This window comes from Pelobates fuscus, chromosome 7, assembly GCF_036172605.1.
Source record: "Pelobates fuscus isolate aPelFus1 chromosome 7, aPelFus1.pri, whole genome shotgun sequence".
Classification (NCBI taxonomy): domain Eukaryota; kingdom Metazoa; phylum Chordata; class Amphibia; order Anura; family Pelobatidae; genus Pelobates; species Pelobates fuscus.
In genome coordinates this window covers 65,914,368-65,933,218 of record NC_086323.1, presented here as the reverse complement: position 1 = coordinate 65,933,218, position 18,851 = coordinate 65,914,368, and positions in this window count along the sequence as shown.

Below are 18,851 nucleotides of genomic sequence, written 5' to 3'. Positions count from 1 at the left end.
GGGTCTGTTTATGGGAGGCTGATACGTGGCAGCGGCTGGTTGGTATTCCGCTCTGGCTGTGGCCTTGGTGATGGAATTGTCCAGTCTGCGAGCGTCAGTGTACTCATCGGCCAAGCGAGCCGCCTCGTGTAGAGTGGAAGGCTTACGGTCTCGTACCCACTCTCTGACCCCTGTCGGCAATTTGTCGAAACAATGTTCCAATAAAAACATCTGCAGCACCTCTTCTCCCGACACCGCCTGGCATCCTGCCATCCAGTGGGCGGCTGTGCGATGTACCTTGCAGGCCCATTCCACGTACGAGTCCCCAGTTGTTTTTGCAGTGTCCCGGAACCTCCTCCGGTATGCCTCGGGTGTAACGGCATACCGGGCGAGTAAAGCTTCCCTGACGGTAACATAATCCCCGATCTCCTCATCCGGAATAGCCCGAAAAGCGTCGTTGGCCCGGCCGGATAACTTGCCGGACAGTATAGCAACCCAGTCTGCCGGGGGTACCTTGTGTAGGGCACATTGCCGCTCAAAATCCGCAAGGTACCCGTCAATCTCTCCTTCGGTCTCACTGAAGGCTTTGAAGGCCGCAAATGGCACTTTCTGTTTGTCCCCCGGGTTTGCTGTGACTGGGGCCGCTGCAGTACCGTTTTGGCGTAGCAGGCTGGCCTCCACAGCGGCTTGAACCTGGGTGACGATCTCCGCGGAGGGGTTGGGGCCATAATGGGCCAGCCGAATTCTTACCGCCCGGTCAAATCTTGCCTCCTCGGGGGTTCTGTCGTCTGGGCTGGGGCCATTGGTTCCCTCTGCCGCTGGTACTCCATCCATTTCCAGCAATAAAGCAATAATGTCCCTCTTCTTGAGGTTACTGGCCTGTCCGCCCCTTTGTTCCAATAAGTCTTTTAAGGTAGCTCTCCTCAGGTTTTGGTATTGTAGTTCCATTTATTCTTGGTCGTAGCGGTTTCTTTGGGCGTTGAAGATCATCCCGTCGCTTGCCACCAGTTGTTACGGTACCACCCTCCGAGCTCCAGACACAGTCGTTAGTCACTTGTATTCCCGGTTCCCCCAATAACGAGACCAAGCTCCATTATGAGGGTAAAACATGAACTGAGGACTGGAACAGCCAGCCTGCCTTTTATTTGCATTTCACACACACAGGCCACACCCAAGGGGAGGCATAAAACAACCACTGGCATCGATGGTACATCCCACACATTCCCTCCCCTTGGTGTGACACATAATCTTATTATACAGGCAGTTTAGAATATATTTTTATACAACTTTCATAACTCCAAATCCATCCATCATATTCACATAAAAGGCACATATTCAGATTCAGCATACTTAAATCATAAACAGTCTCAAAAATCACACCAATCCCTCCAGTGAATCCAAAGTTACTCGAATGTCCGTTTATGACCGAACGCAGCTACCGTTTTGTGCCCAAAAGAGTTCCCTGGATTCGGGCTATACGGTCGGTCACTTGTTGGCCTAAAAATGTCTACGTCCTGTTCGAAGTGGATCGGTACTTCGACTACGTTGTACTGTCGAAGTATCGTCGATAGTACGGGTCGGCGGATTCGAAGGTAAAATGGCCGCCGCCACGTGGCCCTTTGTCCGATGTCGGCCACCACGAGGCTTTGATAGCTTTAGCGCTTCGTTGGTTTCGGCTGTATTCGAACTGTTAGTTGTGCAAAGTCACAACTCTCCGCAGGATCTCTCAGGGACCATAAGTACTGGGCAAATCAGACGAACCCAATAGGTTTAGTCCAGCGGGATGGGTCTGTCACATCTTTTAACTTGTGGTTGTGGCATCCAGTACGTAGGGAGGACTAGCAGGGCCTTGAAAGTTAGGTTTATGGAACACTGTAATAACATAAAGAAAAAATTAACCACTCACTCGGTACCTGTACACTGCAACAACTGTCCTGATTTTAAATTGGAAACCTTTTTATGCACGGGATTGGAAAAAGTGATCTTGGATGACAGAGGAGGAGATCTAATCAAAAAATTAAGACAAAGAGAAGGTTTTTGGATTTTTAATTTGAAGACTTTTAGTCCAAGAGGACTTAATGTTGATTTTGACATGGTATGCTTTTTATAAATTAATTTTATAAATTAATTTTTTATAAATTAATTTTATAATAATTTTTTATAATTATCCTTTTATAGAATTTGAAATATATATTTTTCTACTAATTTTTATATAAATTCCATTATGTCATCCAATAGTCTCTTTTTTAAGATATAAATCTTAATATTCACGTTTTTATTTTTCATATTTTTCATATAGTTGTATAATCACCTTTTATGTATATTATTAATAGTGGACTTTGACATTAAGTACTTTTATATTTTCTATTTATGTATTTTTACATTTCAAATAATGATACTGAATTGTTTTAACTACAATTAATTTGTTACTTCTGGCTAAGAATCTGATATACACTTCTCCCTCTTCCTTTCATGCCCGTTTTTTACCTTCTGGGACTATTTGCTCAATTTACGAGCGTGGAACGCATATTTGCGTTCCACACAATACCGGAAGTACACACACTTCGTACGGACATGAAAGAGAGGCTTGAATAGCGAAAGTGGAACGCAAATGACGGCACGATGGGATTGGCCGCACAGATGGCGGGATTTTGAAACCCAGGATTTAAAAGACGGACGGAGACCTTTTCTGTTTGCAGACCTTCGTTTATGCCCCTGAGGAAGTCCAAATTTGGACGAAACGCGTAGGGCGGAGGGACCACAACAGCACCTTTGGATTTTATTTATATTTGAACTTTTATTTTCTTTTCAGTTTTTATTAAATGTGTTCTTAATTCGGCGATTTTTCATCAGCCATGGGAGGAAGGATGTCGACACCATAATCCCTGTTTGACTGATACGCTGTATTACACCCGAATTTCTGTAAGTGTAACTTAATAAAACCATTTCGTTATATATTATATCGGTGCACTATGGTTTGTGTGTCTCCCCTTTTTCAATAAGGTCTTAAAGAAGATAACAGAGACTCCGTCAAGCCCTTAAAAGATCGTTATACGCCTACACTGCGCTTCCATTCTGTGAGTGCAATCCTATTAGCGCATTATATGGTGTTTTAAACCAACTACACTATGTTCTTTTATGTTTATTTGTAGATTGTATTTTTTGCATTTGTATAAAGAAGAATAGAAGGTTCTTCTTACATTTCTACATTCTGGTAATTTAATTTTATATTTTTTACCACTGGAGAGCACGTGTGTTATATATATATTCCTTTTTTCCTTTATCGTGTTTCTTGACTGTTGAGTGGGGGTGGGGATGCACATGGAATTATCCTCTTAATTTACATGCATTAAGAATTATTGAGCACCAAATATCATTTATGTAGAGTTCCCTGCCGCTTATTAGTTTAAATAATATAATTACAAGGAGTGATCCAGTAACTCACTCCTTGTCATTAAATGGTGTGTGTGTATGTGTGTGGGGGTTGTGTGTGTGTGTGAAGGGTGCAGTGTGTGTGTGTGTGTGAGGTGTGCAGTGTATGAGGGAGCAGTGTGTGTTAGGGGTGCAGTGCAGTCAGTGAAGGTTGCAGTGTGTGAGGGGGCAGTGTGTGTGTGTGTGTGTGTGTGTGTGTGAGGGGATGCAGTGTGTGTGTGTGTGAGGGGTGTAGTGTGTGAGTGGGGCAGTTTGTGTGTGAGTGGGGGAGTGTGTATGTGAGGGGTGCAGTCTGTGAAGGGTGCAGTGTGTGAGGGGACAGTGTGTGTGTGTGTGTGTGAGGGGTGCAGTGTGTGTGTGTGTGTGTGTGTGTGTATGTGTGTGAGGGGACATAGTGTGTGTGAGGGGATTCAGTGTGTGTCTGAGGGGTGCAGTGTGTGAGTGGGGGGCAGTGTGTGCGTGAGGGGTGCAGTGTGTGTGTGTGTGTGAGGGGTGCAATGTGTGTGTGAGGGGTGCAGTGTGTGTGTGAGGGGTGCAGTGTGTGTGTGTGTGTGTGTGTGTGTGTGTGTGTGTGTGGGGGCAAAGTGTGTGTGTATGGGGGCAGTGTGTTTGTGTGAAGGGGCTGTGTGTGTGTGTGTGTGTGTGTGGGAGGGCAGGCAGTGTGTGTGTGTGTGTATGGGGGCAGTGTGTGTGGGGTACACTGTGTGACTCTGTAGGGAGCTATTGTCTGTGTAGGGGTAGAGAGACAGATTATACAAAATATATCCAAGTTTTTTTTTAATTTAAATAAATATAATTCATATCCCCCCTCCCTTCTTACTTGTGGCCAGGGATGGTGGACATTGCTTCCAATCCTTGGTGGCCCTAGTGGTGAGAGGGAACTCTAGCCTGCAGCTCAACTAGAGTTCACTCTCGCGAGAACATGGCGTTTCCATGGCATCGCTCTGAACTTGCGAGAGAGAAACCCTCCCACCCCTCCTGGCTGCCCAGCAAGGTGCCTGTGAGCTGACTAGGGAGATCTCTCTGATCTCTCCTCCGGTCCGTGAAGGCACACAGTTGGGCCAACACTTGGATAGCATTGGCATGCATGGGCTGGCAAGGGAGAGACTCGGCCTGCATTATTTTCTCTGGGAAGAGGGGGGAGACAATTACCCCACTGCCCCCCCTCTGGATCTGCCACTGTCCCATGTCACATTCATTCACTCACTCTAACCATGCTAGAAGACATCAATGATAACACCCACTGCAGAAATTACAGAAATGTGTGGAATTTAGCTATTAAGCACATTTAACCCTAAATTATTTTTCTAATTGAATAAAATGAAACTGTAGAAATGGAGTAAAGAAATAGAGTATAGAATTTTAAATATGGCAAACAAATTTGACATTTGGGCAAATTTTACAATTCTGGCAATTATCATAATATTATATCCATATAGACATATATTTACATGCAACAGCTTTGATTAGACATTTAGAAACACTATCATTAATTTCAATTAAACAAATCTACATCTCAGCACATTTAAATACTTTTCTAGTGTAACAGACATAATTTCAGCCTCAAAATTCCTACGTGACTTTTTCATGAATATGTTTGACGGAGGCGCCCACATTTTGCAAATTCCTGATCTCAAGCCAACATTTTTTAATGTGTATGACCTCATTATGGGAAAATGTTTTTTTTTTCTGTTCTGAGTAAAAATCATAGTGTATTAAGTATCTTGCCCTAAGTGTTTAACCCTTCTGCAACCAAATGAATCCAACACATTACTCTGCAATGTACTGCAGACATGTCTGATATTGAGTTACAAGAGGTTGAAGCTGCAAAACATTTTATAAAGAAAAAAAAAAACAATTTGGTGGATTACAGGTTATGTGCACTTAACACATTTAGATATCGAGACGTTATCATTTGACTGTTCTTTGAAAAGTGAAAATGATTGTACTTTGAAAGCAAATGACTGATTTGAAAAGAAAGCAATTAATTATCTGAATAAGGCACTTTATTTTATCGTTAATAATGGCACATGATACATTTTTTTTCTACTTTTAAAAGCAATTTTTTATCAACAAAACTTTACAAGACTTCGTACAGTGAATTTAAACTCATTGTTTTCTTTACTTTTCCCATTTGAATAGGTTATGGAGTTTATGCATTTCTTGTGATTCTGTTTTTTTTTTATAGCGTAACTTTTTCTACAGGAAAAAGCGAAATTACTATTCTTTGCTGCATGATGAAAGAATCAAGATAAAACAGATTAATGGTCTTTTTCTGGGAAAATAAAAGACACGCAAGTTGCAGAAATGGCTCAGACGGTAACTGTCCCAATGGAAGTTTGCATTCAAAACTTCCAGATTTTTAGAATGTACAAATTATCTTTATACCATAAATAAATAAAACACACCATCACAGTGTCCAGATTTTTCTTTGTATTTGAAGCCTATACAATTTTTAAATGTATTTTTCACATCCATCATGCAATGGTTACACATTTTACAATGATACAATATATTTGCTGGGGGGGGCGTGGTTTAGGTGCCGACCAAGATGGACGCGTGAGTGAGGAGCTCCGTCCAAACATCCCTCCTAATAGCTCTTAACAAGCGCTTACAAAAGCTAAATGGGTCGCACGAAGCGGCCAGACAACTCTCAGACCCCGGGGAAACAGACTCAGAGACCCCTGGATAATTTCCTGCAACCGCATCCTACCACGAGCGGAGAGCCAAGCAGCCCCAAGATGGCGGCGCCGCCCGCGGCGAACTCTGACTCTGGCACTGCTCCCTTCGAGAGGATTGAGGAGAGGCTGCAGCACCTAACGACTGTGATGGTGACTAAAACCGACCTGCAGACCCTTGCTACATCCATACAAGAGGCGGTAAGGACAGAACTAGCGGGGCTCCGCGCAGAGGTGACCTCACACACAGGCCGCATTGCCGCCGTGGAGGAGTCTGCTGCGGCCTACACAGCGCGCCTACAAACTACTGACACGGCTGTAGCGCGCCAGGGGGGGATGCTCCTGGCCATGAGGAGGCACCTTGAAGATGTGGATAACCGGGGCAGAAGATGTAATATCAGAGTCCGAGGCGTGCCAGAACCAGAGGGCTCCGAAAATGTGGAGGAGGTGCTGACGGAGTTATTCCATTCAATACTCCAGCTACCCACACCTCAAGTGATTGAATTTGAGAGAGCCCACAGAACACTAAGACCACGCACTGTGGAAGAAGGCCCGAGGGACATTATCTGTTGCCTACATTCCTTCCCAACGAAAGATGCCATCATGCAAAAGGCACGAGACAGACCGGCCTGGCCCTACAGGGGGGCACAGGTATCGTTGTTTAATGACCTATCTCCGCTAACCCTGGAAGCGCGCCGCGCACTACGCCCGGTCACTAATACCCTCAGGGACCGCCACATTACGTACAAATGGGGGTTCCCATTCGCCCTCATGGCACGGCAAGGTAACCGATGGGTGTCTCTTAGGGGGCCTGAAGACGTACCGGGCTTCCTGGAGGAACTCGGCCTCCCCCCGCTGCCAATACCGAATTGGATACTGGGCCCCTCAAATTTGCCTCCAAGACCACAAAGAGGGAGCAGACGCAGAGACGCAAGATCTCCGCCACGCGAGCTCGCCAGGCGACGCAGAAACCCAACCTCTCCTGAAGAATAAGGATAAGAACTCTACCCGATGAAGGCTACCACAACCACTCTAGATGTCTTCGCTTACCCTGGCCTGCTTTTCGCACGTTGTCATCTCAACGACATTACAGTTCCCCCAGCCGTAATGGTACATCAATGACCTGTTTTGGGAAGACCGATGCCTGCGCTCCACACACCCGGCGATGGGGATGGACTGGCTACAGCCGACAACCTCAGGTACTTTGGGGATATATTTTTTCTAAACGGGGTCCCCCCCCGGGTATGTGAACTCGTGGCATTATGCCTGGTACGGAACCGCTACCCCTTCACTGCCCTCCCTGCCCCCCTGACTCAGTTACTATCGGGGCCCTGGAAATATATTTGGGGTGGGGGATATGGGGATGGGGTCTTTGGGGTTTTGGGGCCTGTCTCCGAACTGCCTGCTGATATGAGTCACTGGACTTCGCTTCAGACTAGACTACACCATGGCAGAACACGTGAATATGCAATCCCAATGTTAATGTTAATGTTGTGTACCTTGTATTATCTGACGCATCTCTCCATAGTGTTTTTCATTTATATGCTGTCTGAACCCCCCATCGTTACATTGTTATTGGGTAATAGGATAGAGGTCTCCAAGATAACACTCATGTCGTGATGGCCTTACGTTGCACTGAAGGTTAGATGTATGTAAATGAGCCTTATCCGTAAACGGCAAAACATATACCCACCAGCCCTATATGCGCCACCCCGATGATTGCTTATTACATATAAATATGGGAAACTCCCCATGCACATTATTCGCGTCATGTCCTTAACGTATATGGCAGCTCTTGGGCATTCTCGCCTCCGGATACTAGGGGGAAACGGTGCCCTGAACTCGAGGCCCACACGACACCACACTATGTTGTAGGGGGGGATGGCCATATGCCTGGGGAGTCAGGGCCGTAAACACAACACGTATTTGATGCAGCTAAAAGGGGCTCGGGGACACGGGGTACAATGACAATGACACCCACTAGATAACGCATAGCCTAAGGGGACCCGATACACGACTCATGGGTAGTCTTCAGCCTGGAATATTCATTGATTGTTGTTCAACATTCTATGTTTTCTATCTTGCATTTAATAATACACGTAAAGAGTTGATATGTCTGGTTTTGACATATAATTGTAATGTTTAAAGTTTATAAGATACTGCATATAACCTCTGTATGACACATGTGACCATTTGCACTTGACGCATAAGTAAGCTGCACACGATTACTGTTGGAGGTTGGAACCCTCCCAACCCTACTTGTCACACCCACTGATAGACTCTGTTAGCGGCCGCATCGAGCTCCTGAGGATTCCCCCACGCTCCTGGTGCCTCACGGGCCAACCCATCTCTTCCCTACCTCCCTCTCCCTTCTCCGTCTTCTTGACACGGACCTATACCGTGGGCTCCAGACCTGACTGGCGCTCGAACCGCACAGATCGTGATTGGGCCATGGCGTACCGCTGCACACCCCTGAGGGTCCTCACGCAAAATTGCAGAGGCTTAAACGCCCCGGAACGCAGGTCGCATTTACTAAGAGCACTGAAGAAACAACACATCTCGATTGCCATGCTCCAGGAAACCCACTTCAGGGAAGGTTCAGCGCCCAGATTACACAGTAGGCATTACCCTGATGCCTACCTCTGCAACCACCCATCGGCCCACAGGGCTGGAGTTGCGATTGTCGTGGCGGCCGAGATATCATTTAGAGAACTGGAACGAGAAACTGACCCGCAAGGGCGATACCTCTTCTTAAAGGGCGTTATAACCGACAAAGTGTACACATTAGCGACAATATACGCCCCCAACAGGAAACAGGCACCCTTTTTACGCGATGTCTTGCACAAACTGGAAGATTTTACGGAAGGGATCCTCTTGGTAGGAGGCGATTTTAACGCTCCTTTAGACCCGACACTAGACTCCTCATCAGGACATAGCTGCCTGCCACAACGCCATATTAAAACCATCCGAGACTCTCTGAGCTCCATGAGGCTGGTCGACTGCTGGAGAACCCTGAATCCCACGTCCAAGGACTATACGTATTACTCAGCCTTACATGACAGATATTCCCGCATCGACTTTTTATTTGTTACGCAAGAAGGCTTATCTAGGCTACGTAAAGCCGTCATTGAGCCGGCTGCGTGGTCAGACCATGGTACAGTCATAATGGAGTTAGAGTCCCCACTATTCCGACCGTCCAGGTGGACATGGCGACTCAACGAAACTCTCCTGTCGGACCCAGGTACCAGAACACAAATCGCCGAGGAGCTGGAACAATTCTTCAGAGACAATAATACCCCCGGGATGTCCCCCATCACTATCTGGGAAGCCCATAAAAGTGTCATCCGAGGAATACTCATACGCATTGCCACGATCAAGAAACGAGAAGCTATGCGGGAAATGACCGACCTTTACCAATCTATAGCGCACCTAGAACGCCAACACAAAAGAACCCATCTTAATGCAGTATATGGCGAATTGATGGAAAAAAGAAGAACCCTTAGAGATCTCATCCTGAAAAGGCACCTCAGAACGCTACGGCGTTCAAAAAGCTTCTACTACGCTCACGCGAATAAAGGGGGCAAATACTTGGCGAGAATCCTCAAGGGCCCTTCGTCTCCCGGACAGATACACAAGATACGTCTCGCGACGGGAGAAGTGTCACCCCTCCCACAAAAAATCGCGGAGGAATTCAGGATGTACTACCAAAACCTGTACAACCTGCCATCACCACTGGACAGTGAGTCCCAGACACGACAATCTGAGCGGACCCTGGAATACTTACGTGGCACCATCGCGAACACGATTGACCGAGACGAGGCCACGATACTGGACTCCCCGATTAGCACTGAAGAACTCGCAGCAGCTCTTAAATCTTCTAAAACCGGCAAGGCCCCAGGACCGGATGGCTTTTCGGTCGGGTATTATAAAAAGTTCTCCAATACCCTACTTCCATGGCTGACCAAGGCGATTAATGAAGCTGGGGAAGGGGGTAACTTTGGAATGGAATCACTGGCGGCCACCATCACGGTACTATTAAAACCAGGGAAAGACCCGCTGTCCTGCGCTAGCTACCGCCCGATCTCACTGCTTAATGTAGACGCTAAACTATTCACCAAAGTTCTGGCCACTAGATTGAAACAACTCCTCCCAAATTTGATACACGTGGACCAAACTGGCTTTATCCCGGGCAGGGAAGCTAGAGATAGCACTCTCCGACTCTTCTCCATTCAACACCACGTAAGGCGAACGAAAACTCCCCTAATGCTGTTGTCGACGGACGCGGAAAAAGCGTTCGACCGCGTTAACTGGACCTATATGATAGCGACCCTTCGACAGATGGGATGCGGACAAAGGCTACTCACTTGGATAGCAGGGCTGTATAGCAGACCTAGGGCCACGATCAGGGTCAACGGAGCCACGACAACCGACTTCGCAATCAATAACGGCACCCGCCAGGGGTGCCCATTATCGCCCCTGCTGTTCGCAATAACGCTGGAACCGCTACTTCAGTCGATCCGCTTGAATCCCGATATTCAGGGGTACGAATGGAAGGAGAAGTGTCATAAGGTGGCTGCATATGCGGATGATCTGCTATTCTTTATTCGCAACCCCAGAACCACCTTGCCTTGCCTCCTCTCTGAAATTGATAAATATGGGAAACTATCAGGGTTCAAGCTTAATCTTGCGAAATGCGAAGCCTTGAATCTCACGCTACCCTCTTCAGAATACGACTCACTGAAACCACTCTTCACGTTCCGATGGTGTCATGATAAAATGAAGTACCTTGGCATCTGGATACCCACTGACCCGTCGGACATATACAGGTTCAACTTTCAACCCATGTCCCAAAAGATAGTTGCTGACCTGACCAAATGGTCGTATCCGCACGTCTCCTGGCATGGTCGTATTGCTGTTCTGAAAATGAACATACTCCCAAGACTTCTCTACCTAATGCAGACCATCCCAGTAGCACTACCGACAACCTTCTTCTCTCCCCTGAAATCGGCGGTTATCCGCTATGTGTGGCGAGGCGGAAGATCCAGGCTGCGATATGACATACTTACTCGACCCAGACATAGAGGGGGACTGGCGCTACCGGACTTCAAGAAGTACTACCAAGCCACAGTACTGCAGCGTATTCTAGACTGGCACGCGAGCACAACTTGGAAACAATGGGTAGAGCTGGACAGAGGCCTTATAGGCCCCACAATCGAGGCTAAGATCTGGGGAGGCGACGGGAGTTCTGTCTCGCAGCACCGGGAGGACGGGACGGTCCTGCAGACGATCCAGAGTTGGAGGACCATGAGAGGCCAGTCTCGCATCTCTCCCACTCCTAGCCCGATGACCCCCCTGACATACAACATATCAGTGGGGGGAGGGCTCCCGCCCGGCGCGTGGCCTATCGCAACCACTGGGACATATATACCAATATACAGTGTGCTGGGGCCTGGGACACTTCGCACTCTGGACTCGCTGCTGGAGGGTGAACCTAGGACCCCCATCGCCGTCTTAAGATACATACAATTGACACACTATTTCAACACCATACCCCACAAGGACCACCTATTCCGGAATTTATCCTGGTTCGAGAGTCTTTGCGACGGAGGCGACCTCCTGGAACATGCGATATCGGTACTCTACCAGAACCTTATAACGGCCGACATACCCGCCACCGGTACGTTCCAGCGACAATGGGAGGAACAACTGGGAATGACCTTCTCAACCCCTCAATGGAATAAAGCACTTATCTGGCAACAAAAGAGCTCTATGAGCTCGCACTATCAAGAGGTAAATTATAAGTTGATCTCATCATGGTACAGAACACCGACAAGGCTACACCAGATCTTCCCATCCGCCTCCCCCACTTGCTGGCGTTGCAATACGGACAGGGGCACTATGGCCCACATCTGGTGGTCATGCCGAGACATCACCATATATTGGACAATGATAAGAGACGAGATAACGTCCATCCTGGGGGACATCACAGACTGGAGTGCAGGACTAGCGTTACTCCATATTTCGACGCAACCTATCCCGGTATATAAGAAATCGATACTCCGGCACCTTCTGAATGCTGCTAAAGCTTCTATACCGGTACACTGGAAAACAACCGAGATACCCACTAAGGAGGAGTGGATACAACGAGTCGAAGACATACAGGCAGCTGAGGCGGCGCATGCCTCCCTGATGGACCGAGGAACTAAACATGCAGAGATGTGGTTCCCATGGTTCCAATATATCTCACGATACCGGCGAAACGATGGTAATACCGGAGCAGCGGAGGGAGCGTCTGCGGGGATGGGCACCACGTGATGGATCGTGATCAACTTTACCCACCCTCCCCTCCCATACTGCCTTCTCGTCTTGAATATCTTCCCGCAGCAACTTTATATGTCAGACCGGTGGGGTGCCGGTCTGGGGGAATCCGGGAGCAGAAGGGACGGTTGTAGACCACCATAAGCCACCGCACACTACCGATTCCTTACCTATTGCACACGAGGCATTGAGCCACTACTACACACCCCCAACGCATATTTCCTAAATCTCAAGTTACAAACTGACCATTACACCATATACAGTAACCTATACAACCGCCATGGCCGACCACGGTCCCTTCACCTCTCTTTCCCCCTACCCCCCTTCCCCTCCCCCTTCCCCCCCCTTTTCCATACCTCCCCCCCCTCTTTTTTCCACCTCTTCCCCCCCCACACCAACTACCCCAAGCATAGGCAATAGAGCTTATAGTCTGGTCCACCTGCAACATAGTAAAGATGACATAGCCTTCTCTACCGTGGCTTTCTTACTTCTTTTGACACATTTACACATTAGAGAAGAAGGAGATGATAACCTACATAACACATGCATCATTGATTCGCACAGAGTTTAAGGCTGGGGGGACTAAGATACAGTGGAACAACACATTGCCGAACCTAACTCTCACATAGCTCCTGTTCGCATCCCCGAACCACTACGTTAGAGCACTGACAGACCCAAGACAGAAAAGCCTCTGGAGAGGATGTGGCCATATGAACCGTATCTAACTATTGACCTTAGACGAGGGGGATACCCCTATGCTCTGCTGACTGGCTAGGGGTAATGATATCCACTGCCCCAAATAGGGCGGTCTGGTTGAGATTTGAGATACCTAGGTTAAAGCCACTCTCACGAACTCTAACGTTATAGCTTGTCTTTGGTGGGCAATGTCAGGATAAATGTTACGGACACCAGGCCCATCTCACTCGTCAAACGTGGAACTACTAGTAGATCCCCCTACGCTATGTATCACATTTGCATGATGGAATTAATCTTTCTTGCTCCTGCAGGTCTGATCGAAATATTGTTTGTTGCCGACCATGTGCTACACCCTTACCTTTAAATCTCCGACTACGTCGTTCACTGTGATATTATCACCTATAAACTTTTCTCTCACGTATGGACATTCAAAAAAAAAAAAAAAAAAAAACACCCACACGGGTGGAAAGTTAAGCTGTAACTGTGTTTACCCACAAATTTATTGTTCAGATGTAAAGTTGATTACCTCATATGAAACTTACGCCTGATATTGTTATTGCAAAAACATGTTCCATGTCAAGCTGTCACCTTTACACAATAAAGATTTATGAAAAAAAAAATATATTTGCTGGGTTGTAAACAACAAGAAAAAGAGGGAATAGGCGCTCGCTAAATAAACTGAAGGTGGGCAGCAGTGAACCGAGCAGGGATTCCCAATACCTACTCACAATAATACAACAAACGAGATAGAGGTGGTAAACCGCGCCCAAACAGTGCAAAAAGTAATTGAAATATATACATACAAATTATCCTATCATTAGGAATGTATGGAACCTTCAATACAAAAAGTACAGAACAATAATAGTGCAGTATGTCAGACAAAGTAAAAGTTAAAAAAACTTATTAAAGACTCACTCACACTTTGCAGAGCTGCTCAGAGCTCTGCCGTATAGCGCCTAGACGGTACAATCCCCGTCTCAGGATATCAAGTGATGGTGTAGTACGGTATCCAATCCTCCACAGTAATATATGGAAAAAATAGAAAATAGGATTCAATAGTATAGTATGTCTATAAAACAATATGTGAATAAAGGAAAAGTATCCTACTTACAGATTTCAGAGCAAATATCTTGCTCTAGTATGTACAACATATGGTGGTATAATCCCCACCAGAGGATATATGTCAGGATTCAGGTATATCAGGAACAGCAAATCAAAAATAAAGCAGTAAAAAAACTTTAACTTTATTATGAATAAAAAGTATATATAATAAAACAAGTGGATATAAAATCTCCTACTTAACGCGTTTCGCCCAGTCTAGGGCTTCTTCAGAAGTATTAAGTCCAAGTTTAGATAAAATCCGCTTTATATAGGTGTCCCTGATTGATGTGATTTGATCCTAATGTGGTTTTGCTTCCTACTTCCGGGTCACGTACGTCGCCCGGAAGTGACGAACTACAATTCCCATGTAACCACAGACTGCGATACGTCACTTCCGGGTGACGAAATTGTGTCTATGGGATGGAGGACAATGTGAACTATATGCCACATAGGGCACTAGGAGATACTCTGATGCCATTTCCGTGAGCTACAGACAACACAAAAGGAGGGATACTACATGTCCCAGCAAGCCACGCGAAGATGCGATGACGTCACTTCGGGGCGACGTACGCGACCCGGAAGTAGGAAGCAAAACCACATCAGGATCAAATCACATCAATCAGGGACACCTATATAAAGCGGATTTTATCTAAACTTGGACTTAATACTTCTGAAGAAGCCCTAGATTGGGCGAAAAGCGTTAAGTAGGAGATTTTATATCCACTTGTTTTATTATATATACTTTTTATTCATAATAAAGTTAAAGTTTTTTTACTACTTTATTTTTGATTTGCTGTTCCTGATATACCTGAATCCTGACATATATCCTCTGGTGGGGATTATACCACCATATGCTGTACATACTAGAGCAAGATATTTGCTCTGAAATCTGTAAGTAGGATACTTTTCCTTTATTCACATATTGTTTTATAGACATACTATACTATTGGATCCTATTTTCTATTTTTTCCATATATTACTGTGGAGGATTGGATACCGTACTACACCATCACTTGATATCCTGAGACGGGGATTGTACCGTCTAGGCACTATACGGAAGAGCTCTGAGCAGCAAAAGTGTGAGTGAGTCTTTTATAATTTTTTTTAACTTTTACTTTGTCTGACATACTGCACTATTATTGTTCTGTACTTTTTGTATTGAAGGTTCCATACATTCCTAATGATAGGAAAATTTGTATGTATATATTTCAATTATTTTTTGCACTGTTTGGGCGCGGTTTACCACCTCTATCTCGTTTATTTGCTGGGTTGTGTTTATGAACAAGATAACAATTCAAGCTAAGTCACAGAAAACCACATTCTACATAAATATTAAAAATATACAGTTCTCTAAGTGTGACAAATGTCTCCCACGTTTTAAATAATTTTATCATATATGCTATAATTACCCCAAAGCAATTATCCAGGACCCAGGCACACCCTAATGCTGCTGGAGTGCCGGCTGCTGATGGCCAGATTTGCCACAAGGCAACCAAGGCCAAGCCTCAGGGTGGCAGACAGGAGTGGGACATTAAGATTTCTCTCACTGGCAACACCATTTTCCTGCTGTGTGCCTGAGGCCAATAGGAGAGATTTCCCTGGGCCAGTCACTGCAGGGCGTGCGCTGAATAGAGGGAGCCATGCTCTCCCTCCCCTGTATTATATCGGAGCGTTGCCACATGTTACCACTCTGATACATTTCCCAGATACAGCTGGAAGGAGCTGCATCTAGCACTGGATAACCAGGGAACCAGATTCCCTCTTCCTAGCCCAAGGTAAGCCTCAGTGAAGGTGGAATACATTTTAGTGAATTTCATTCACCCCATCACAGTCCATGTCACCTCACTACATACCCTGTCACCACACTGCAGCCCCTGTCAACCCACCACAGCCCGGCTCACCCCACTGCAACCCTTGTCACTGCACTACAGCACCTGTCACCCCACCACAGCCCCTGCAACCACACTACAAAACCCGTCACCCCACCACAGCCTCTGTCACCAACTATACCCACTATCCAACAGACAATTGTCCATATCCTTCCAGTGCAGCCTCTTCTACCCTATTATAGCCTTTGTCACCCAACTTCAGGCCCTCTGATCCCATAACAGCCTCAGGCACACAGCAGGAAAATGATGTTGCCAGTGAGAGAGATCTTGATGTCCCTCTCCTGTCTGCCACCCTGAGGCTTGGCCTTGGTGGCCTTGTGGCAAATCTGGCCATCAGCCGGCACTCCAGCAGCGTTAGGGTGTGCCTGGGTCCAGTGGTGTATCTTGGTTTTGTGCTGCCCTAGGCAGAACAAAACTCAGCCCCCCCCCTGCTCGCGCCACCCCACCCAACCCTTCCCCCCTGCCCTGCCTTCTAAATACACACTCATTCACTGACAGATACGCATACACTAGCTAACAGAAACACACACTCGCTAACAGACACACACACACACAAACAGACACACACACACACACACTAACAGACACACACAGTCAGAGACACACACACACTAACAGACACACACAGTCGGACACACACACAGTCAGACACACACACTAACAGACACACACACACTAACAGACACACACAGTCAGACACACAGTCAGACACACACACTAACAGGCACACACAGTCGGACACACAGTCAGACACACACACTAACAGACATACACAGTCAGACACACACTAACAGACACACACACACACACAGTCAGACACACACACACACACACACACACATACACACACACACACACAGTCAGACACACACAGTAACAGACACACACACACACAGTCAGACACACACACACACACAGTCAGACACACACAGTCAGACACACACACACACACACACACTAACAGACACACACACACACACACACACTAACAGACACACACACACACAAACACAGTCAGACACACACACACACTAACAGACACACACAGTCAGACACACACACTAACACACACACACACACACTCACTCACATTAATACTCACTTCTCTTTTTTTTTTTAATTTAACCCCCCCAGCCTCCTTACCTTTGGGAATGCTGGGGCGGTTCTCCCATTCCCTGGTGGTCCAGTGGCTGCTGGGCGCGGGCTGGCGGGCGGGCGGGTGGGCGGGCGGGCGGGCGGCTGGCGAGGGAGCACTTCCTCTGAGCTGTCTGCTTAGCTCCCTCGCGCGCCGCAGAGTGAGGCTGGGAGGCGGAACCGGAATATGACATATTCCGGCTCCCAGCCTCACTCTGCGGGTGGCGTGCGAGGGAGCTGAACAGACAGCTCAGAGGAAGTGCTCCCTCGCCAGCCGCCCGCCCGCCAGCCCGCGCCCAGCAGCCAGCCCATCCGGCATGTCAGTTAGCCGCAAGGCTAACAAGGCATTTGCCCTGGGCGTTTGGGGGCGGCTTTTTTTGCCGCCCCCTGGAAAATGCCGCCCAAGGCACATTACTTGTTTGCCTCGCGGCTAATACGTCCCTGCCTGGGTCCTGGATAATTGCTTTGGGGTAATTATAGCATATATGATAAAGTTATACCACCACTATACCAATTCCCACCCCACTATATCCCCTATCCACTCCACAGTAGTCCATATCCTATCTCACTATAGCCACTTTACCATGACTATAGCCCCTATATATCAACTACAGCCCGTCTCACCCCACTATAACCATTATCCACCCCAATAGCCCCTATCCACCCTATTGATATCACTATTCTCCCCACTAATATCTTCCCCAATATTCCCCAATAAAGCCCCACAAAAATAGAGGGGTATCTCTACAGCTCCAAATGCAAAACAACAAGCAGCCACCCCAGACATGAAACCCCACAAGCAGCATTCACGTAAATATACAACACTATGAGCAGCCTTCACACACACAAACACACATACACACACACACACACACACACACACAGATGCTCTCTCAGCTCTGTCCCACTTATCATCCAACCACCAACTTAGTCACATTCACCAATCAATCTTACCCCAAACTAGTCATATAACTGCATGCAGTCAAATACTCCAAGCTTTGTGTGTGGTATATATATATTTTTTGTCTTGCACATAATTTAAGGTTTTTGTCTTGCACAACATTTAAATAAACCACATCATTTTTGATCAAGTCCTGAGAGTGCATCCTGGATTTTTCTTTGTTTATTGAGGATACTGGTTGCTGGTTGCTGAGGGTTACCGTGGCAAATCCTCTTATACATTTTCCGGCACAGAACACCAGGGATTATGATTGTTCCCTCCCTGGTAAGGGAGGGGGGACGACAAACTTTTCTTGCTTTTTTTTTTTTTAACATTCCCTTATTTATTATATTATCAACTCCTAACCCACCACTACAGCTCCTAACCCACCACTACAGCTCCTAACCCCCACTACAGCTCCTTACTCCCCCACTACAGCTCCTAACCCCCCACTACAGCTCCTTACTCCCCCACTACAGCTCCTAAGCCCCCATATCAGCTCCTAGCCCTCTGACTATAGCTCCTAACAGCCCACATTAGCTACTAACCTCCAATACTGCCCCTAAACCCACACTGCAGCTCCTAACCCCTCACTTCAGCCTCTAAACCTGACTAATGCCTCTACACCCCAATACTGCCCCTAACCCCCCAATACTGATCCTAAACCTCAATTACAGCTCCTAA